Below are 10,000 nucleotides of genomic sequence, written 5' to 3'. Positions count from 1 at the left end.
TTTCAATTTTCCCCCTGTGGGATATATATTTTACCCACACTTTTGGAGCCCTCCTGGGATGCCCTCTAACATACTAGAACCTCATTTTGTGGAAGTTTTCACAAAATTGTGAAATTTTCCAAAAAGTCAGAAATTTTGCAAAAACGACTAAGTATCAAGGACTCATCGCGCGAATCGCTCTGGAACTGAAATCGGATGCGCGCACTGACACGCTCCCCTGTCTGGAAGTCTGACAAAAGTTGAAAAATTTTCTAAGTCCCCAAAAATTTTTTTTTTCAACTTTTTTTCAATTTTCCCCCTGTGGGATATATATTTTACCCACACTTTTGGAGCCCTCCTGGGATGCCCTCTAACATACTAGAACCTCATTTTGTGGAAGTTTTCACAAAATTGTGAAATTTTCAAAAAGTCAGAAATTTTGCCAAAAACGACTAAGTATCAAGGACTCATCGCGCGAATCGCTCTGGAACTGAAATCGGATGCGCGCACTGACACGCTCCCCTGTCTGGAAGTCTGACACATGTGTGAAAATTTTCTAAGTCCCCAAAAATTTTTTTTTTCAACTTTTTTTCAATTTTCCCCCTGTGGGATATATATTTTACCCACACTTTTGGAGCCCTCCTGGGATGCCCTCTAACATACTAGAACCTCATTTTGTGGAAGTTTTCACAAAATTGTGAAATTTTCAAAAAGTCAGAAATTTTGCCAAAAACGACTAAGTATCAAGGACTCATCGCGCGAATCGCTCTGGAACTGAAATCGGATGCGCGCACTGACACGCTCCCCTGTCTGGAAGTCTGACAAAAGTTGAAAAATTTTCTAAGTCCCCAAAAATTTTTTTTTTCAACTTTTTTTCAATTTTCCCCCTGTGGGATATATATTTTACCCACACTTTTGGAGCCCTCCTGGGATGCCCTCTAACATACTAGAACCTCATTTTGTGGAAGTTTTCACAAAATTGTGAAATTTTCAAAAAAGTCAGAAATTTTGCAAAAACGACTAAGTATCAAGGACTCATCGCGCGAATCGCTCTGGAACTGAAATCGGATGCGCGCACTGACATGCTCCCCTCTCTGGAAGTCTGACACATGTGTGAAAATTTTCTAAGTCCCCAAAAATTTTTTTTTTCAACTTTTTTTCAATTTTCCCCCTGTGGGATATATATTTTACCCACACTTTTGGAGCCCTCCTGGGATGCCCTCTAACATACTAGAACCTCATTTTGTGGAAGTTTTCACAAAATTGTGAAATTTTCAAAAAGTCAGAAATTTTGCCAAAAACGACTAAGTATCAAGGACTCATCGCGCGAATCGCTCTGGAACTGAAATCGGATGCGCGCACTGACACGCTCCCCTGTCTGGAAGTCTGACACATGTGTGAAAATTTTCTAAGTCCCCAAAAATTTTTTTTTTCAACTTTTTTTCAATTTTCCCCCTGTGGGATATATATTTTACCCACACTTTTGGAGCCCTCCTGGGATGCCCTCTAACATACTAGAACCTCATTTTGTGGAAGTTTTCACAAAATTGTGAAATTTTCAAAAAGTCAGAAATTTTGCCAAAAACGACTAAGTATCAAGGACTCATCGCGCGAATCGCTCTGGAACTGAAATCGGATGCGCGCACTGACACGCTCCCCTGTCTGGAAGTCTGACAAAAGTTGAAAAATTTTCTAAGTCCCCAAAAATTTTTTTTTTCAACTTTTTTTCAATTTTCCCCCTGTGGGATATATATTTTACCCACACTTTTGGAGCCCTCCTGGGATGCCCTCTAACATACTAGAACCTCATTTTGTGGAAGTTTTCACAAAATTGTGAAATTTTCAAAAAGTCAGAAATTTTGCCAAAAACGACTAAGTATCAAGGACTCATCGCGCGAATCGCTCTGGAACTGAAATCGTATGCGCGCACTGACACGCTCCCCTGTCTGGAAGTCTGACAAAAGTTGAAAAATTTTCTAAGTCCCCAAAAATTTTTTTTTTCAACTTTTTTTCAATTTTCCCCCTGTGGGATATATATTTTACCCACACTTTTGGAGCCCTCCTGGGATGCCCTCTAACATACTAGAACCTCATTTTGTGGAAGTTTTCACAAAATTGTGAAATTTTCCAAAAAGTCAGAAATTTTGCAAAAACGACTAAGTATCAAGGACTCATCGCGCGAATCGCTCTGGAACTGAAATCGGATGCGCGCACTGACACGCTCCCCTGTCTGGAAGTCTGACAAAAGTTGAAAAATTTTCTAAGTCCCCAAAAATTTTTTTTTTCAACTTTTTTTCAATTTTCCCCCTGTGGGATATATATTTTACCCACACTTTTGGAGCCCTCCTGGGATGCCCTCTAACATACTAGAACCTCATTTTGTGGAAGTTTTCACAAAATTGTGAAATTTTCCAAAAAGTCAGAAATTTTGCAAAAACGACTAAGTATCAAGGACTCATCGCGCGAATCGCTCTGGAACTGAAATCGGATGCGCGCACTGACATGCTCCCCTCTCTGGAAGTCTGACACATGTGTGAAAATTTTCTAAGTCCCCAAAAATTTTTTTTTTCAACTTTTTTTCAATTTTCCCCCTGTGGGATATATATTTTACCCACACTTTTGGAGCCCTCCTGGGATGCCCTCTAACATACTAGAACCTCATTTTGTGGAAGTTTTCACAAAATTGTGAAATTTTCCAAAAAGTCAGAAATTTTGCAAAAACGACTAAGTATCAAGGACTCATCGCGCGAATCGCTCTGGAACTGAAATCGGATGCGCGCACTGACATGCTCCCCTCTCTGGAAGTCTGACACATGTGTGAAAATTTTCTAAGTCCCCAAAAATTTTTTTTTTCAACTTTTTTTCAATTTTCCCCCTGTGGGATATATATTTTACCCACACTTTTGGAGCCCTCCTGGGATGCCCTCTAACATACTAGAACCTCATTTTGTGGAAGTTTTCACAAAATTGTGAAATTTTCAAAAAGTCAGAAATTTTGCCAAAAACGACTAAGTATCAAGGACTCATCGCGCGAATCGCTCTGGAACTGAAATCGGATGCGCGCACTGACACGCTCCCCTGTCTGGAAGTCTGACACATGTGTGAAAATTTTCTAAGTCCCCAAAAATTTTTTTTTTCAACTTTTTTTCAATTTTCCCCCTGTGGGATATATATTTTACCCACACTTTTGGAGCCCTCCTGGGATGCCCTCTAACATACTAGAACCTCATTTTGTGGAAGTTTTCACAAAATTGTGAAATTTTCAAAAAGTCAGAAATTTTGCCAAAAACGACTAAGTATCAAGGACTCATCGCGCGAATCGCTCTGGAACTGAAATCGGATGCGCGCACTGACACGCTCCCCTGTCTGGAAGTCTGACAAAAGTTGAAAAATTTTCTAAGTCCCCAAAAATTTTTTTTTTCAACTTTTTTTCAATTTTCCCCCTGTGGGATATATATTTTACCCACACTTTTGGAGCCCTCCTGGGATGCCCTCTAACATACTAGAACCTCATTTTGTGGAAGTTTTCACAAAATTGTGAAATTTTCCAAAAAGTCAGAAATTTTGCAAAAACGACTAAGTATCAAGGACTCATCGCGCGAATCGCTCTGGAACTGAAATCGGATGCGCGCACTGACACGCTCCCCTGTCTGGAAGTCTGACAAAAGTTGAAAAATTTTCTAAGTCCCCAAAAATTTTTTTTTTCAACTTTTTTTCAATTTTCCCCCTGTGGGATATATATTTTACCCACACTTTTGGAGCCCTCCTGGGATGCCCTCTAACATACTAGAACCTCATTTTGTGGAAGTTTTCACAAAATTGTGAAATTTTCAAAAAGTCAGAAATTTTGCCAAAAACGACTAAGTATCAAGGACTCATCGCGCGAATCGCTCTGGAACTGAAATCGGATGCGCGCACTGACACGCTCCCCTGTCTGGAAGTCTGACACATGTGTGAAAATTTTCTAAGTCCCCAAAAATTTTTTTTTTCAACTTTTTTTCAATTTTCCCCCTGTGGGATATATATTTTACCCACACTTTTGGAGCCCTCCTGGGATGCCCTCTAACATACTAGAACCTCATTTTGTGGAAGTTTTCACAAAATTGTGAAATTTTCAAAAAGTCAGAAATTTTGCCAAAAACGACTAAGTATCAAGGACTCATCGCGCGAATCGCTCTGGAACTGAAATCGGATGCGCGCACTGACACGCTCCCCTGTCTGGAAGTCTGACAAAAGTTGAAAAATTTTCTAAGTCCCCAAAAATTTTTTTTTTCAACTTTTTTTCAATTTTCCCCCTGTGGGATATATATTTTACCCACACTTTTGGAGCCCTCCTGGGATGCCCTCTAACATACTAGAACCTCATTTTGTGGAAGTTTTCACAAAATTGTGAAATTTTCCAAAAAGTCAGAAATTTTGCAAAAACGACTAAGTATCAAGGACTCATCGCGCGAATCGCTCTGGAACTGAAATCGGATGCGCGCACTGACACGCTCCCCTGTCTGGAAGTCTGACAAAAGTTGAAAAATTTTCTAAGTCCCCAAAAATTTTTTTTTTCAACTTTTTTTCAATTTTCCCCCTGTGGGATATATATTTTACCCACACTTTTGGAGCCCTCCTGGGATGCCCTCTAACATACTAGAACCTCATTTTGTGGAAGTTTTCACAAAATTGTGAAATTTTCAAAAAGTCAGAAATTTTGCCAAAAACGACTAAGTATCAAGGACTCATCGCGCGAATCGCTCTGGAACTGAAATCGGATGCGCGCACTGACACGCTCCCCTGTCTGGAAGTCTGACAAAAGTTGAAAAATTTTCTAAGTCCCCAAAAATTTTTTTTTTCAACTTTTTTTCAATTTTCCCCCTGTGGGATATATATTTTACCCACACTTTTGGAGCCCTCCTGGGATGCCCTCTAACATACTAGAACCTCATTTTGTGGAAGTTTTCACAAAATTGTGAAATTTTCAAAAAGTCAGAAATTTTGCCAAAAACGACTAAGTATCAAGGACTCATCGCGCGAATCGCTCTGGAACTGAAATCGGATGCGCGCACTGACACGCTCCCCTGTCTGGAAGTCTGACACATGTGTGAAAATTTTCTAAGTCCCCAAAAATTTTTTTTTTCAACTTTTTTTCAATTTTCCCCCTGTGGGATATATATTTTACCCACACTTTTGGAGCCCTCCTGGGATGCCCTCTAACATACTAGAACCTCATTTTGTGGAAGTTTTCACAAAATTGTGAAATTTTCAAAAAGTCAGAAATTTTGCCAAAAACGACTAAGTATCAAGGACTCATCGCGCGAATCGCTCTGGAACTGAAATCGGATGCGCGCACTGACACGCTCCCCTGTCTGGAAGTCTGACAAAAGTTGAAAAATTTTCTAAGTCCCCAAAAATTTTTTTTTTCAACTTTTTTTCAATTTTCCCCCTGTGGGATATATATTTTACCCACACTTTTGGAGCCCTCCTGGGATGCCCTCTAACATACTAGAACCTCATTTTGTGGAAGTTTTCACAAAATTGTGAAATTTTCCAAAAAGTCAGAAATTTTGCAAAAACGACTAAGTATCAAGGACTCATCGCGCGAATCGCTCTGGAACTGAAATCGGATGCGCGCACTGACACGCTCCCCTGTCTGGAAGTCTGACAAAAGTTGAAAAATTTTCTAAGTCCCCAAAAATTTTTTTTTTCAACTTTTTTTCAATTTTCCCCCTGTGGGATATATATTTTACCCACACTTTTGGAGCCCTCCTGGGATGCCCTCTAACATACTAGAACCTCATTTTGTGGAAGTTTTCACAAAATTGTGAAATTTTCAAAAAGTCAGAAATTTTGCCAAAAACGACTAAGTATCAAGGACTCATCGCGCGAATCGCTCTGGAACTGAAATCGGATGCGCGCACTGACACGCTCCCCTGTCTGGAAGTCTGACACATGTGTGAAAATTTTCTAAGTCCCCAAAAATTTTTTTTTTCAACTTTTTTTCAATTTTCCCCCTGTGGGATATATATTTTACCCACACTTTTGGAGCCCTCCTGGGATGCCCTCTAACATACTAGAACCTCATTTTGTGGAAGTTTTCACAAAATTGTGAAATTTTCAAAAAGTCAGAAATTTTGCCAAAAACGACTAAGTATCAAGGACTCATCGCGCGAATCGCTCTGGAACTGAAATCGGATGCGCGCACTGACACGCTCCCCTGTCTGGAAGTCTGACAAAAGTTGAAAAATTTTCTAAGTCCCCAAAAATTTTTTTTTTCAACTTTTTTTCAATTTTCCCCCTGTGGGATATATATTTTACCCACACTTTTGGAGCCCTCCTGGGATGCCCTCTAACATACTAGAACCTCATTTTGTGGAAGTTTTCACAAAATTGTGAAATTTTCCAAAAAGTCAGAAATTTTGCAAAAACGACTAAGTATCAAGGACTCATCGCGCGAATCGCTCTGGAACTGAAATCGGATGCGCGCACTGACACGCTCCCCTGTCTGGAAGTCTGACAAAAGTTGAAAAATTTTCTAAGTCCCCAAAAATTTTTTTTTTCAACTTTTTTTCAATTTTCCCCCTGTGGGATATATATTTTACCCACACTTTTGGAGCCCTCCTGGGATGCCCTCTAACATACTAGAACCTCATTTTGTGGAAGTTTTCACAAAATTGTGAAATTTTCCAAAAAGTCAGAAATTTTGCAAAAACGACTAAGTATCAAGGACTCATCGCGCGAATCGCTCTGGAACTGAAATCGGATGCGCGCACTGACATGCTCCCCTCTCTGGAAGTCTGACACATGTGTGAAAATTTTCTAAGTCCCCAAAAATTTTTTTTTTTCAACTTTTTTTCAATTTTCCCCCTGTGGGATATATATTTTACCCACACTTTTGGAGCCTCCTGGGATGCCCTCTAACATACTAGAACCTCATTTTGTGGAAGTTTTCACAAAATTGTGAAATTTTCAAAAAGTCAGAAATTTTGCCAAAAACGACTAAGTATCAAGGACTCATCGCGCGAATCGCTCTGGAACTGAAATCGGATGCGCGCACTGACACGCTCCCCTGTCTGGAAGTCTGACAAAAGTTGAAAAATTTTCTAAGTCCCCAAAAATTTTTTTTTTCAACTTTTTTTCAATTTTCCCCCTGTGGGATATATATTTTACCCACACTTTTGGAGCCCTCCTGGGATGCCCTCTAACATACTAGAACCTCATTTTGTGGAAGTTTTCACAAAATTGTGAAATTTTCCAAAAAGTCAGAAATTTTGCAAAAACGACTAAGTATCAAGGACTCATCGCGCGAATCGCTCTGGAACTGAAATCGGATGCGCGCACTGACACGCTCCCCTGTCTGGAAGTCTGACAAAAGTTGAAAAATTTTCTAAGTCCCCAAAAATTTTTTTTTTCAACTTTTTTTCAATTTTCCCCCTGTGGGATATATATTTTACCCACACTTTTGGAGCCCTCCTGGGATGCCCTCTAACATACTAGAACCTCATTTTGTGGAAGTTTTCACAAAATTGTGAAATTTTCCAAAAAGTCAGAAATTTTGCAAAAACGACTAAGTATCAAGGACTCATCGCGCGAATCGCTCTGGAACTGAAATCGGATGCGCGCACTGACACGCTCCCCTGTCTGGAAGTCTGACAAAAGTTGAAAAATTTTCTAAGTCCCCAAAAATTTTTTTTTTCAACTTTTTTTCAATTTTCCCCCTGTGGGATATATATTTTACCCACACTTTTGGAGCCCTCCTGGGATGCCCTCTAACATACTAGAACCTCATTTTGTGGAAGTTTTCACAAAATTGTGAAATTTTCAAAAAGTCAGAAATTTTGCCAAAAACGACTAAGTATCAAGGACTCATCGCGCGAATCGCTCTGGAACTGAAATCGGATGCGCGCACTGACACGCTCCCCTGTCTGGAAGTCTGACACATGTGTGAAAATTTTCTAAGTCCCCAAAAATTTTTTTTTTCAACTTTTTTTCAATTTTCCCCCTGTGGGATATATATTTTACCCACACTTTTGGAGCCCTCCTGGGATGCCCTCTAACATACTAGAACCTCATTTTGTGGAAGTTTTCACAAAATTGTGAAATTTTCAAAAAGTCAGAAATTTTGCCAAAAACGACTAAGTATCAAGGACTCATCGCGCGAATCGCTCTGGAACTGAAATCGTATGCGCGCACTGACACGCTCCCCTGTCTGGAAGTCTGACAAAAGTTGAAAAATTTTCTAAGTCCCCAAAAATTTTTTTTTTCAACTTTTTTTCAATTTTCCCCCTGTGGGATATATATTTTACCCACACTTTTGGAGCCCTCCTGGGATGCCCTCTAACATACTAGAACCTCATTTTGTGGAAGTTTTCACAAAATTGTGAAATTTTCCAAAAAGTCAGAAATTTTGCAAAAACGACTAAGTATCAAGGACTCATCGCGCGAATCGCTCTGGAACTGAAATCGGATGCGCGCACTGACACGCTCCCCTGTCTGGAAGTCTGACAAAAGTTGAAAAATTTTCTAAGTCCCCAAAAATTTTTTTTTTCAACTTTTTTTCAATTTTCCCCCTGTGGGATATATATTTTACCCACACTTTTGGAGCCCTCCTGGGATGCCCTCTAACATACTAGAACCTCATTTTGTGGAAGTTTTCACAAAATTGTGAAATTTTCCAAAAAGTCAGAAATTTTGCAAAAACGACTAAGTATCAAGGACTCATCGCGCGAATCGCTCTGGAACTGAAATCGGATGCGCGCACTGACATGCTCCCCTCTCTGGAAGTCTGACACATGTGTGAAAATTTTCTAAGTCCCCAAAAATTTTTTTTTTCAACTTTTTTTCAATTTTCCCCCTGTGGGATATATATTTTACCCACACTTTTGGAGCCCTCCTGGGATGCCCTCTAACATACTAGAACCTCATTTTGTGGAAGTTTTCACAAAATTGTGAAATTTTCCAAAAAGTCAGAAATTTTGCAAAAACGACTAAGTATCAAGGACTCATCGCGCGAATCGCTCTGGAACTGAAATCGGATGCGCGCACTGACATGCTCCCCTCTCTGGAAGTCTGACACATGTGTGAAAATTTTCTAAGTCCCCAAAAATTTTTTTTTTCAACTTTTTTTCAATTTTCCCCCTGTGGGATATATATTTTACCCACACTTTTGGAGCCCTCCTGGGATGCCCTCTAACATACTAGAACCTCATTTTGTGGAAGTTTTCACAAAATTGTGAAATTTTCAAAAAGTCAGAAATTTTGCCAAAAACGACTAAGTATCAAGGACTCATCGCGCGAATCGCTCTGGAACTGAAATCGGATGCGCGCACTGACACGCTCCCCTGTCTGGAAGTCTGACACATGTGTGAAAATTTTCTAAGTCCCCAAAAATTTTTTTTTTCAACTTTTTTTCAATTTTCCCCCTGTGGGATATATATTTTACCCACACTTTTGGAGCCCTCCTGGGATGCCCTCTAACATACTAGAACCTCATTTTGTGGAAGTTTTCACAAAATTGTGAAATTTTCAAAAAGTCAGAAATTTTGCCAAAAACGACTAAGTATCAAGGACTCATCGCGCGAATCGCTCTGGAACTGAAATCGGATGCGCGCACTGACACGCTCCCCTGTCTGGAAGTCTGACAAAAGTTGAAAAATTTTCTAAGTCCCCAAAAATTTTTTTTTTCAACTTTTTTTCAATTTTCCCCCTGTGGGATATATATTTTACCCACACTTTTGGAGCCCTCCTGGGATGCCCTCTAACATACTAGAACCTCATTTTGTGGAAGTTTTCACAAAATTGTGAAATTTTCCAAAAAGTCAGAAATTTTGCAAAAACGACTAAGTATCAAGGACTCATCGCGCGAATCGCTCTGGAACTGAAATCGGATGCGCGCACTGACACGCTCCCCTGTCTGGAAGTCTGACAAAAGTTGAAAAATTTTCTAAGTCCCCAAAAATTTTTTTTTTCAACTTTTTTTCAATTTTCCCCCTGTGGGATATATATTTTACCCACACTTTTGGAGCCCTCCTGGGAT

Source organism: Phyllobates terribilis, unplaced genomic scaffold (genome assembly GCF_046119375.1).
Source record: "Phyllobates terribilis strain yellow unplaced genomic scaffold, ASM4611937v1 Scaffold_3367__1_contigs__length_80754, whole genome shotgun sequence".
NCBI classification, from domain to species: domain Eukaryota; kingdom Metazoa; phylum Chordata; class Amphibia; order Anura; family Dendrobatidae; genus Phyllobates; species Phyllobates terribilis.
This window is presented reverse-complemented; position numbering follows the sequence as displayed.